The 14,543-nt window shown below is 40.5% G+C and overlaps 1 non-coding gene and 1 pseudogene across 1 annotated transcript; one reads left to right on the top strand and one right to left on the bottom strand.

The window, feature by feature from the left end:
* Nucleotides 1-5,031: 5,031 nt before the first annotated feature.
* Nucleotides 5,032-5,104, bottom strand: trnak-cuu. Its single transcript has one exon. It is a non-coding gene; the product is annotated as a tRNA-Lys (tRNA).
* A 2,338-nt stretch (nucleotides 5,105-7,442) lies between these two features.
* LOC122137724 lies at nucleotides 7,443-7,570 on the top strand (annotated as a pseudogene).
* Nucleotides 7,571-14,543: the final 6,973 nt, after the last annotated feature.

Raw genomic sequence — 14,543 nt, 5'->3', positions numbered from 1 at the left:
GCATTGGTCATAGAGCTCATTGTAGCGGTGTCTCAGGTGTTGAAATAGATTTGTTATACATTATACAGGTTCACACGTACTCCGTCCGCAGTGCGTATACAGTATGTGTATGCGGTTCAGAAGCAGCAGCGAGAGCGCATTATTGTAACGCGAAAGCACATTAAAATAATGCGCGAGCGCGAATCTATCCGCTCGCATGCAGATTTCCTCTGCTTTGTCACAAAACCAGACACGCGTGCTCAGATACATGCTGCTCTCGCTCGGAGAGAATGCGCGCACTTAAAACGTGTCTCCTCTCGCTCTAACTGTGTCCTGCTCACTCACAACTCTCTCTATGCTCAGGCGCTAGATATTCATTCTTTTCGCATCTTTTCTATTTCTAACCTTTTCTGTTCACATCTTTTACCGTGTGCAGTGTGAACGCTCTGATCCATTAACATGGGCTCGGAAAAAAATACGCATTACAGATAGAGTGTGTGAATCTGGAGTTATGTAGGCATATGACCAGTCTGTTCTGTTCTCGCGCTCCTTTTAGGTATCCTTCATTCTGACTGGTTCAGATAGCAACACCAAATGTGCAGTGTGTAATACCAATCATGGTCACCAATAGATGGCGCTATAGGATTACTTTTAAATAATTGTTGTAGAAACGTGTATAGAGCGTTTAAATTATTTATAAAAATCTTTCAAAGAAAAATAATATGTATTTTAAAAAGCTAATGAATTTTACTGTTAATATAGTTTTATATAATCATTTAACAAATGTTTATAGATCGTTAAAATGATTTTAAAAAATGGTTATAGATCATGAAAAGTGTTGGCAACCATAAGCTCTTTTTGGTTTACATTAGTTAATGCATTAACTAATATGAAGTAACGATGAACATTATTTTTCAGATCATCTATTAATCTTTTTTATGTTAGTTAATCCTATCATTAAAAATATTAATGTTCACGTTATTTCACAGTACATAAACTATCTTAAAATAAAACTGTAAATAAAAAATGTATTAGTAAATAATGTATTAAAATATTTTAACTAAGCTTTAATTAACATATATGTTAAATAATATAGTTAAATAATGTAGTCTTTAACATTAGTACAAGCTAAGTATGAACAACATATTTTTACTGCATTTGTGTTAGTAAAAAAATTAATATGTTAATTCATGGTAGAGTAACTGATGTACATTAACTTTCACAAATATTGATTAATGTACACTGTCCCTTTTATGTTAAATAAATAAAGAAAGAAATACATACAAATAAAATACATAATATACCTATACATAATATGAACATAACCAACTTAAGTACATTATGTATTAAAACAAATAACTACAGAGTTGCCAACGACCTGGGGTGCATTTCCCAAAACCATAGTTGCTAACTAAATTAGCAACTTTGTTGGTTGCAATGCAATTGCAACAGGTTAGCAACTATGGTTTTGGGAAACCCACCCCTGGTGATGTTTCACTTTACCGTGTGATTAAATTATGTTTAAATCCAATCAATTTTAATATTTGGCCACATGCAGAAACTTTTATTTTGAAATCTTGATGCACAATTCATGGCATATTTTGACAAAGTTTGATGTATTCTCCTGGGTTGGCAAATGTTTATAAATGATTTAGATTACAAATCTAGTGAGATAATGCACACTGTTTTTCCAGATGAACGTTACTTCAAATTCATAGCACATACAGAGAAAGATTTCAGCCCCTTTCAAACATACAGTCTTTACTAGTAAATTACCGGTAAGTTAATATTAAGAGATCATGTGTGAACATTTCCTTTTCGAAAATCCCTGCAAATTTGTATTTATGGGGATGACAGGATTATTCTGAGCTGTTTACAAAGCTCTGCTGCTTTTTAATTAGTTATTCTATGTAAATATGCGCTAGATGGACAACTTTGACCACTGCGCCTTGCAGCTTTTTGTAGCGCTTCTCCATTCATCAGGGCTGCGACTCCGCAATCGGATACTATTATGCGTTCTCATGTTCATAAGATTGGCTAGTAATGTTAGTTTGGTTGAGAGTGAAAGCTGTGCTCCTCTAATACCATTAGTAGGCGAACTCGTGGACTCGAAAGTGACATCAATCAACAAGATTATTATAATTGTTTTTTGAATGTAGGACTATTTTTTTCTGCAGCCAAACGCCGCATGCCGGAAATCTGGCACGTTGCCGGAGAACTTTAAGGCCTGGGGCTCTGCCAATATCCTTTCGTTAAATCCAGTGTTGAGTAAAATTGAGCAGATCCCAGCCGATCAAGCAATTCGTCAACCCACGGCATTGGATATGCATCGAATTTCGACATAGCATTCACTTTGCAATAATCCACATACAACCAGACCGAGCCATCTGCCGATACGGGCAAGTTGCACACTACCATGCCCGGCTCAGTCTCAAAGTGGTGCTGCCAATTCTTTCAAAGGGGACCTGCATAAGAGGGAGAGGGCACAAGGGTGCTTTGGGTGTGGCCGGTGGATTCCTTAACACTGCCCCACCTACACAAACCGAGCACGACAGGACACCAGATTCCGTGTTTAATTTTGAATACACTTCCCCTTTGGACACTTTATTCCCTGTTTTTGTTATTTTTCTGTTAATAAAAGCCTCCTCGGGGCCTGACGCCACACCCACTGTGTCTGTCATTTTGCTTCTCCCGTCACACCGGCCAGAAAATTTAAGGGTCATTAGTCGATTAGTGTTGTCACCCCTGCTTGTCCCAAATGTCTGGCCATCGGATTTACAGTAAACCACCTGAAAAAGCATTTTCCAATGGCTTTTTGGTACTAACAACTGAGTTGTATCTTGTTTTGACTGATTGTCTTGGGTCACTTGATATAATCTATTTTTTAAAATAGCAAAATAAGGATAGTAAGCAGTCGAGTCAGTTGGAGAAGCTGCCCATTGATGGAATGGACTTGTTCCAAGGCGTTTTTGAGTGTTTCATCTTGAGACTGTTCCAGGGGAAATTCATCACACTCTGTGAGGTTTCTCCTCTCAAAGGCGCTCCGTTCCCGTCTCAGTTCCCATTTGTCTCGGCTCAGCTTCTCCCCCACCTGTGCGACTACACCCCTTCCCCACTCTCCTTTCCGCCAAAAGACATCCGCACATAAATGCCCCAATAATACACTAAAATCTGGCCAATTTGTTCCCAAAATTATCGGATGTCGAGGTGCGGGCTAACTGCAACCTCTACCCTATGTTTTTTGTCCCCAAATTTTAATGGCCACCAGCTGAAAGGGGTAGTTCACAACATCCCCCTTTCATGCACTGAACCTTAACCCTTTAGGCGCCAGGGTTTTTTGGAAAAAATGCTGTATTTTTACATCAAGATTTTCAAAAGCTTGTGGCTTGAAAGGGCTTAAAGATAGAAATCTACTGTGAATTAGAAAAAAATTGGGCATGACCGAAAGTTTATGTGGGGTGTAAATATACTCATCTAATTTGCATATTATGACGTCACCAGGGGGGCGGCCATCTCGAATTTCATAATATTCTGGAAATATTAGATATTGAATTGATGTTTGAACTTATTTGCATGTTTTTTTTGTGTGTGTGTCTTTTTATCCTCATTCCAAATGATCAGAAAAGAGGAATCCAACAATAAAACACAAAAAAAGAACTAAATTATTACTATATTACTACACTATAGTAGTAAAACGCATGTGACCAGTAGCCTACTTTTTGATCAGTTCATCAGTAATATTCAGGAAATAATAGATATTGAATGGATTGTTTTGAAATTATTGCAAGTTTTTTTTTTTTGTTTGTTTGTTTGTTTAATCTTTTTTTTCTCATTCCAAATGATCAGGAAAAAAAAAAAAAAAAGAACGGAAAAGTAGTAAATTATTACGATACTTTACTGTGCCATGGTAAAATGCATGTCCCTATTTTTTTTTATCAGTTGATCAGCTATCTAACCAATCAGGTATCTAGGCGACACAGTTTATAGTTATTGAGAGTATGGTTTCCTCTCATTGCATGGCACAGCGCCAGAGCGAACCTACTCACTGACCGCACCTGTACTGTCTGCCAGCGGCCTTTAGAGCGCTCGCGATCAGCAACAGCTCTCCTATGGACACTATGACCACGTTCACCCCCCTGCCACCCTCATCCCCGTTGGGCAAAGGGTCGAGATGATCATTTGTTTGTGCTTCGTGAACACTCTCGCCTTGTACGCGGCACCATTGCACTGCAAAGATGTACCGGGAGAAGCGCGACCATTAGATGACCGATCGTAATTTCCCAACGGCAAATATTCCCCTTCAGAAAGAATCAGCGAATAACATTTGCAATACATCCTCACGGTAAAATTTGTATTAGCCATTTGCCGATTTTCTCTCATAAAACTCACCATTTACTCGCACGCTATGAACTGAACTGCTTCCTCAATGACACGAGAGCTACTGTTTGCTATTTCCCGAAACTTTGAATAGGAACATGACGTAATGGCTAGAATCGAAGTACTACATGTCTGCCATCTAGTGGTAGGGAATACAAATGAGATATTACCACATATTAGGAATTACAGTCTATTTTATTAAGTATGACGTCTTTGTCGCAATTTTGCGACTTTGGCGCTTAGAGGGTTAACCACGCGGCTCTTATCCAATGCCTCTGGCTGTATCAGGTTTTGATGAATTGAGGTTTGGTTACTTCCGAAAAGTGAAAGTGATATCAAGTGAAAGTCGTGACATTTGCCAAGTATGGTAACCCATACTTGGAATTGGTGCTCTGCATTTAACCCATCCAAGTGCACACACACAGCAGTGAGAAGTGAACACACCATGAACACACACACGGAGCAGTGGGCAACTATATCCAGTGTCCGGGGAGCAACTGGGGGTTCAGTGCCTTGCTCAAGGGCACTTCAGCCATGGGTATTGAGGGTGGAAGACAGTGCTGTTCATTCACTCCCTCCCACCTAACTCCTGCCAGCTCCGAGACTCGGACCTGTGACCTTATGGTTACAAGTCCAAATCTCTAACCATTAGGCCACAGCCGCCCCCAAAAGGTACACCCAACATTGGTCTCGAACCCACAACCCTGAGATTAAGAGCCTCATGCTCTACCGACTGAGCTAGCCGGGCAGCTGCGAAAAAAGCCTGATATGTACCCCCCGTTAATACTCACGGGTATTTGGTACAGGCCAGCTTGAGCGGGGGCAGCCTGTGAGGCGTCTGGGACCTGGATCAGTGTCCCCCACCTCCATCATTGGACACGATCAATAAAATGACCTGGGTCCCCGCAGGTCACCCTAGTGGCAGGAAGCGGGTCAATGAATTGGCATGGAGAAAGCAGAGGAATCAGGGGGAAGGGAGAGAGAGAGACAGAAGGCAGGGCTTTGCCAACCCCACGGCACGCCACCATCTGGTCCTCCACCAGTTGAATGGCCTGTTTCTGCAATGTTGGGCGCTTGCACTGGACCCTTCCTCGGCAGCCGAGCCACGAACTGCTCCAGTACCACTTTATCGATGACTTCCTCGACGTTGCTTTTCTCGGCCGTCAGCCATTGGCGGCAGGCATCCCGGAGTTGTTGCAACAACACAAAGGGTCGGCCTCACTCTCCGAGGTCAAGCGACCTGAAGTGCTGGCGGTGCTGCTCGGACTCAGGCCGACCCGCTGGAGGATGGTGTGCTTAAGGTCTTTGTAGAACAGGAGGTTCTGGACTGGCAGCTGTTGTGTGGCTAGAGAAGTACCCCATGTGTACAATAAAATATACTGTTGGATCTTTAATGCTGTGGGCCTATTTGTCTGCCGGAGGTCCTGGACATCTTGTTCAGAGACATGGCATCATGGATTCTAGCAAATTCCAACAGATAAAAAATCAAAACCTGACTGTGCCTGCTAGAAATCTTATAATAGTACAAGGTTGGGTCTTCCAAAAGGACAATGATCCAAAAACGAACATCAAAATCAAAACAAAAAGGGGTCACTGAGCACAAAACGAAGCTGCTGCCATGGCCATCCCAGTTCCCTGACCTGATCCCTATAGAAAATTAGTGGGGTGAATTTAAGATGAGAGTGCATGAACATGGACCTCAGAATTTCTTTGAAAGATCTGGGGAGATTCTGTAAAGAAAAATAGTCTCCTGATCTCTTCTCAGGTGTTTTCCAAACGCATAAGGCATTATAGGCGACTATTCAGAGTTATTATCTTGACAAATTGAGGTTTCAAAAAGTATTAAATAATAGGGTGTCAATAACTGAGGCTAACATGCATTTGAGAAAAACATTTGGACTAATCCTGTTTTAAACTAAGCCCCATCTGTGAAACCAAGCCTACATCTCATAACTGTGCCACTTCACAGTCCTGTCAAAGCCATTTCTGTGGAACTTCATTGCAACACTGTGCATTTCTGAAACAATTTTGTGAGTTCTCAAGCGGAAAAAACAAACACAACGGCTGCTTCAGTTTCAATCCTCATTCCTGAGGGGCAGCAGCCCATAGATTCCTGTCTCTCAACTTAGGAAAAATTTAGGCTGCAGGCATGTTAATCTAAACTTATATACAGTTGATATTATTATATATTTAAATATGTAATTTAAATAGAGAGAAACCTTAAATATAACAACATGCCTCTTCAGATTTTCTGAGGAATTATTAAGCCCCGCGCCTAAGGGCAGTACCAGATTTTTTTTTTTAAATGCAACTGAAAGCAGCCGTTGTGTTCGTTTTGCCCTGAGAACACAATACTGTTCCTGTGAAGTGCGTAGTAAAAGTTTTCCATACTGGGTGTCGTTACCTGTTTTTTTTTTTAGAAATGCACGATGTTGCAAAGAAGTTCCACAGAAATGACTTTGACAGGACTGTAAAGTGTCACCGTTTTGAGATGTAATCCCACTCTAGCAGTACTAGTAAAAAAAAAAAAAAACACTTTTTATTTTCATTCATCATCATAGTGTAAGAAACGAGCTGATGAAGAATCCAGACTGAACAAATCTTCTCATTAAAGTACCTTTTATAAACTGTATGAGAAATATTATTCATATACAACACACACACACACACACACACACATATATATATATATATATATATATATATATATATATATATATATATATATATATATATACACACATGTATATATCTTTCATATAAGAACCATACAGTTGTGGCCATTGTTAATATTTTGAATCTTATATTCAAAAAAATTACAACAACCTAACCTTTTATTGAAGTGAAAACAATTGAAAATGGAGGAAGGTCTCTTTATGAAATAAATGTTTTTCTTAAATACATGTTGGCCATAATTATTGACACCCCTACACAAATATTATGAGTAAAATATCTCTGATGTATTTTCCCATTCATATTTGATATTAGCACACCAGGGTGACTGCGAACATGAAATAATCTAACCATGGCTTCCTGTTTCATGGTAGAGATGGAAATGGTACCTCTGACTGGCCGCCTGGTCCTTCATACTTACCTCGCAGGGGAGACTGGTGAGGCTCGTCCATTGCACTCCTGCTGACCCCTGCGAATTCCCCCAAATGTGGGAATCTCGACTGCATAATTTATGTTATGTTTCTTTTTACACTGTATACTTCTGACTTCAGATACAGTACAACCAGCTGTCACCCTGCAGAGGTTTTTTGGATGATACTGCTGTGGTTGGATGTATATCAGAAGATGACGATCAAGAATATCGGGGGGTCATTGCTGATTGAATCCAAGATGGTGGCACGGTCGGACACAGCGGCTACTCTGGGTCCCAAAAACTGTGTTTTTATGTCTGTTAACCACTTGGAAACACATCTATGATCAACAGAGCATTTTGGAAATCTGCAGTTAGTACAAACAACAGCTTTCCTCGGTGACTACTGAGAAGCTAAGAGGCTTCTGTCTGCTGCTGAAGCCGAACCCCAAGGCTGCGGCCTTGCCTACTGATGCTACCCCACAACAAAAAGGTGACGCCGGCGGTGTGAGGGGGGACAGAAGTACGGAAAGCTTCTGGAAAATAAACTGGACTTAATTCAACTCAGTTGGTCTACACAGCATGAAACAATAGATTGTTGTGTGTTTGTTTTCACTGAAATATGGCTAAACAACAACATCTCGGACTCTGCTATTCAGCTGCACGGACTTGCCTGCTACCGAGCAGACAGAGATACAGCAGTTCAATTCAATTTTATTTGTATAGCGCTTTTTAAGATACAAATCATTGCAAAGCAACTGTACAGAAAATTAATGTTCTACAATATTTAGTAGTAGCTTATAAGTGGTGACTGTCAGTTTATGTGCATATGACAGGAATTTTCAGAAAAATTAATACAAGATGTAGTCAACCAGACGATGAACACTATTAACAGCAATTAATATACGATGCAATCACACTTGTAGCAATATTTGTTAGTTCTGTATGTAGTTTAGGTTTTAGCATCATCAGAGGTCCTCCGAGGGGTTGGCATCATCTCTTCTCAGGTGTTCTGGATCCAGACTGGAGCTTTGTGTAAAATTCTAGTTACCACGGGACGTAAACCAAGCTAAAGAATAATAATGCACATTTAATCAGATACAACTGCAGTCACAAATTATGCGATGCATTATTCGAATGCTTGGTGAAAGAGATGTGTCTTTAATCTAGGTTTAAACAGAGAGAGTGTGTCTGAAACCCCGACATTATCAGGAAGGCATGTTCCAGAGTTTGGGAGCCAAATGCAAAAAGGCTCTACCTCCTTTAGTGGACTTTGCTATCCTAGGAACTACCAAATGTCCAGCATTTTGTGACCTTAGGGAGCGTGATGGGTTGTAGCGTGGTATAAGACTAGTTAGGTACGTTTACGCAGGGGCTAAAATAATTTAGGGCCTTATAGGTAAGTAGTAATAATTTATAATTTTCTTGATACTCTAGCCGCTGCATTTTGGACTACCTGTAGCTTGTTTATTAAAGATGCAGGACAACCACCTAGCAGTGCATTACAATAGTCCAGTCTAGAGGTCATGAATTCATGAACTAGCTTTTTCTGCATCAGAGACAGGTAACATGTTTTGTAGCTTGGCAATGTTTCTAAGATGGAAGAATGCGGTTTTTGTAACTTGGGAAATACGGTTTTCAAAAGACAAGTTGCTGTCTAATAAAACACCCAGATTTTTGACGGTAGAAGATGTAACAGTACATCTGTCTAGTTGCAAACTGTAGTCTACTAGATTCTGTGTACTGTTTTTTGGTCCAATAATTAATATCGCTGTCTGATCCGAATTTAATAGGAGAAAATTATTGGTCACGTCCCCCAATCTTTGACATTTTTTAACACACTCTGTTAGCTTAGATAATTTTAGAAGTTTCATCTGGTCTCGTTGAGATATATAGTTTGAGTATCATCAGCATAAACAGTGGAAACTAATCTCTATTTTCTAATAATATTACCAAGGGGCAACATGTATATTGAAAATAGCAGAGGACCCAAAACAGATCCTTGTGGCACTCCATATTTTACTGGTGATAAATGAGATGACTCCCAGTGGTAGCGATTGGACGGGTAGGATCGAAACCATCTTAGAGCCTGCCCTTGAATACCTGTATAGTTTTGTAATCGATCTACGAGTATGTCATGATCTATGGTGTCGAACGCAGCACTAAGATCAAGTAAAACCAGCAATGAGATGCAGCCTTGGTCTGACGCAAGAAGCAAGTCATTTGTAATTTTAACAAGAGTAGTTTCTGTGCTATGCTGGGGCCTGAAACCAGACTGAAATTTTTCATATTTTATTTTATTTTTTTTTTTTGCAGGAAGGAGCACAATTGAGCAGAAACAGCTTTTTCTAGAATTTTAGACACAAATGGAAGATTTGAAATGGGCCTATAATTTGCCAGTTCACTAGGATCTAGTTGTGGTTTCTTAATAAGAGGCTTAATAACCGTCAACTTGAATGGTTTTGGTACGTGACCTAAAGATAACGACAAGTTAATAATATTGAGAAGCGGTTTCTTCGGCTAAAGGTAACAACTCTTTCAGTAATTTAGTAGGGACAGGATCTAATAAACATGTTGTTGGTTTAGATGCAGTGATAAGTTTATTTAGCTCTTCCTGTCCTATAGTTGTAAAGCATTGCAGTTTATCTTTGGGTGCAATGGATAAAACTGAAGTATTAGACGCTGTACAATCTACATTTCTTATTGTATTTCTGATGTTTTCTATTTTATCAGTGAAGAAATCCATAAAGTCGTTACTATTAAACGTTGATGGAATATTTGAATCAGGTGGCGTCTGGTTATTTGTTAATTTAGCCACTGTGCTAAATAAAAACCTTGGATTGTTTTGGTTATTTTCAGTGAGTTTGAGGGGGGCAACAGCTTCTAATGTATTAGAGAAAATAGTGCCCATGTTGCCAGTCATTTTGTCTAGTTCATGCATATTTATGGGTACACAGAGCAGTTGAGATAAATCAGGCAGGTTATTTGCGCGATCTGTCTTTGGTGGCTGGAACAATAGTTCTGCCCAGATGGTAATGCTGAGCCATATATTTAATATCAGTGATACGCAGCATGCACGATACAAGGAAATGGTCGGTAACATCATCACTTTGAGGTACGATATTGTAGCGTGAACCAGACAAATTAAAGATTCGATCGGGAGCCTGGTTGAAACATGAGCCGAATTCCACAGAAAGGCAGGATGTTGTAAATCAACTCCTAGCACCACAGTCTGATAACCAACCAACTCTTTCACAGAACAGCTTTCAACATTAACACCATTAGAACAATTATTGACAATTTCAATTCGAAGAAGAGATTGTCTAATTTGGGGCAAGTAATCGAAGAGATGGACAGTCTGACCCTCACATGTAAAGCCATGAGAGTAAACAAGATCGTTGGATTGACTTCCCCCCACCTAGCAAAACCAGACTGAAATTCCTAAGGAGACCTGTTAACCCCTCTGGTCTTCACAGGACATAATCCTTACTCCCCAGAATGGCACAGAGAATGCCTTCCAATGCATATATGCACCAAAATGAACTCAAAAAAGACTTCTAAATGGATATCAGTCCATTGCTCAACTCCATATCATACATGAACCCACACATTTGATTATAATGTTTCTAATCACTTATTGTGTATATCTTTTTAAATAACTCTTGAATAGCTTAAGGGATCATATTCATGTTTAGTATATGTGTGTTCGAATCTTCTTGCTTGAAAACGTTTCTGACCATCAGTTATTTGTCAAATGTATCATATTCTTGTTATAGGAATCATGTCCAAAATTATACCCTGCAAGAGCGGGAAAAATTCGGACCACGTGCTTGATAAGATAACATATGATTTATGAATGTGTAGGACAAACAATGCAACACCCCGAGAAAAGACAATATCTAATTGGTCAAGACAACATTTGAGGTGTGGCCAAAAGGCCAGTTTAAATACTCAGGACACCATCAAATTTTGCTTTTAGCTTTAAGCTTGCGTTTAGCTTTTGCTATCAGTCATGCCGGCTTTTAGCTGCTGCTTTTAGTCATGCTTTGTCATCACTTTTAGCGTTCTTCGAGCGCGGTTCCAGCGTGCTTCGGCCTGCACGCCTGCTGCTACTTAGCCACGATGAGAAGAAACACCACCTAGTCCCGTCAAACTTTACTTCTGTTCTTTACTTTAGTTTCTTTTCTTTCCGTTTGAGAGTTTCATGTTCTGAGTTATGTTTTGTAACGCCGTGTCTCCGAGTCTGACCTCGCGTGCCCGTCTGAAACTTCAGCCAGCCCACAACTCCTCATCGTCAGCCAACTCCCAACCACGGGCTTCCCAAGACGTCACTACAATGACTACTGAACTTCCAGCCAATCAGCAACTTCGGGAAACCCCCCTTTTCAGCGACAACAAAGGGAACCCCGTTAAACAGCCAACGCAAGTAACCTCCAGACTCACATCTGTACTGGTGTTATCTAATATAATTTTAACCTCATTGAGAAACTCAGTGCGAGGGTTAATTAAGTGATTAATGGTTGTTCATGTCTATGCAATTTCACGTATTGCTGTAAACTTGGGATTTCACATTCTCATCCTCTTAAACTCATTCTTTCCTAACGTTCTATCCTCCTGCAACTTGTGTGAATGTGTGAGCGTGTATGTTTGTGTAAGATTAGTTTCTATGTCTTAGATTTATCTAATAAAGTCTTATTTATATGGAAAAGAGAAATATCTTGTGTTTTGTGCTCACAAGTTAATGTCTTAAACTGCCGATCTTGTTACTGTGCTAATTAATAGTGTTTTCACTATACTTTGGATATTAATATCCAGCGCAGATTTGATGTTAAACGGCTCGTTCAGTGAATCGCTGGCCGTTTCAGTGATCAGCCGTGAAACAGTGATTCTGTTCAAATTCCCTTTAAAATCTTAAATGATTCCCTTTGAGCTAAATTGACCTGTTTCCCTTACAATATCTATATCAGTAAGATCGATTCCATGTGATATAAATAAATCTAGCGTATGATTAAAACGATGAGTGGGCCCGGTGAGATTTTGCTCGACTCCAAAGGAGTTCATTAGGTCAGTAAACGCAAGTCCTAATGCATCATTTGTATTATCAACGTGAATATTAAAATCTCCCATGATTAGCGCCTTATCAACTGTAACTAGAAGGTCTGAGAGGAAATCTGCAAATTTTTTTAAGGATTCTGTATACGGCCCTGGTGGTCTATACACAGTAGCCAGAGCATACATCACAATAGATTTCTTTTGCATATCTGAGAGTGTAACATTAAGCAGAAGTATTTCGAAAGAGTTAAACCTGTATCCTGTTTTCTGGGTAACATTGAGAATATCACTATATATTGTTGCAACACTTCCCCCACGACCAGTCTGACGGGGCTCATGTTTATAACAGTAGTTTGGTGGAGTAGACTCTTTTAGACCAATATAATCATTTGGTTTTAGCCAGGTTTCAGTCAAGCAGAGTACATCAAAACTATTATCTGTGATCATTTCATTTACAATAACTGCTTTGGGTGTGAGTGATCTAATGTTTATGAGCCCAAACTTTAAAAATTGTTTTTGTTCATTTATTTTACATTTTTCTAGTTTAATCACAATAAGATTTTTTTCTAGATCCTACATTAAATTTACATTTTGACCCTACTATTCATGGAACAGACACAGTCTTAATAGACTGGACAGTGCAAGTACTTCTATCATTTAAGAGGGTAGCCTAAACAAAAGTCATCATAATAGTTATTAGAGAATTGGCTTACTAGTCATATGGAGCAAAGTGTCCTGGAGATCTTGTCCGAGAGAAGTTCCGCTCCAACTCTGCAGGGGTGCAGGCCATCAGGGAGAAAAAAGCCTAGGACGTTCCCAGAAAAGATTCCAATTATTAAAAAATCCATTCATTTGAAGCAACAAGTCTACTGAACCTTTCGTGTCCTCGTCGATACGTGGGGAGTGGGTCCTGACATGATGATCGTAGCCGCGGGCGTCGTGCCGTTCACCATCTCGATCAGGCTCCTCAAGTCCCTCTTCAGCGTCTCCGTCTGCCGCTGCGTGGTGTCGTTAACCCCGGCGTGAAGCACGACCGCTCTGGGGCTCTCGTCGGCCTTCAGGATTGCAGGTATCCATGCAGAAACATCGGAGGGGAGAGAAAGCGGTTCCGGCCGGCGCCGGAGTGAAGGACATCTAGGAAGATCACGTCCTGGGTGCACCGGGCCTGTCTCCACTGTGGATGCACCCTGGGTCCGTGGTGTCCCGGCGCCGGAGTGAAGGACATCTAGGAAGATCACGTCCTGGGTGCACCGGGCCTGTGCAGAGAAACATACGGAGTAGAAGTTGTGGGACTGTTAGCAGCGCGGTGTATACTTACCCCGGATTTGTGAGCATCAGCCCGGGAGGTTTCCAGTGCAGCTCTCCGCTCTCTCAACTGGGCCTGCCTCACCTCAAGGTCGCAAATCTGCTCCTCCACGGCCTCCAGCTGTCCTCACCTGCACTCAAAGGTAGACATACATCTGCCATTAAAGCAAGTTACAGTGAGTGAAGCAATGGTAATGTGTGTGAATAGAGTATTAGCAATGCAAGCGGGATTAGGGCAACCACGCTGGAGATGCTAACGGGCTATAAGCTAAATAGCAGACTCAGGAAATCAAAATAAAACTAGTGATAACAAGGCGCTCTGATTGCTTTTGTTGTAGAATAAGATAAAGGATATATTCACACGTTATAGAAATGAAAATGATGGTGTAGAATAGATTTTTAAGAAAAAAAAAAATTGTTGATAAAAATAACGTGGCGGAGCTCAAACGCAATACACGCGGCCGCAACAAACAGGAAGTGCCTGATTGCTTTGTCTGGTAAGTCAGCACTGTCTGGTAAGGCTCGCGGGGGTGGCTTGTGTGTGTACATCAACAAATATTGGTGTAACAATGCTGTGGTAGTGACAAAACACTGTTCATCTCTGGTGTTTATGTTTGTGAAGTATTGACCGTTCTGTCTGCCGCGGGAGTTCACGGCCATTGTTATTGTCGCAGTTTACATTCCCCCATGTGCTAACTCGAATCAGCAAGCAACAAATAAATAACCCCGACGGCTTTTCATAATAGCC

The sequence above is a fragment of the Cyprinus carpio genome, chromosome B6, assembly GCF_018340385.1.
Source record: "Cyprinus carpio isolate SPL01 chromosome B6, ASM1834038v1, whole genome shotgun sequence".
Classification (NCBI taxonomy): domain Eukaryota; kingdom Metazoa; phylum Chordata; class Actinopteri; order Cypriniformes; family Cyprinidae; genus Cyprinus; species Cyprinus carpio.
The sequence above is the reverse complement of the archived record's forward strand: the minus strand, read 5'-3'. Positions and strand labels throughout refer to the sequence as shown.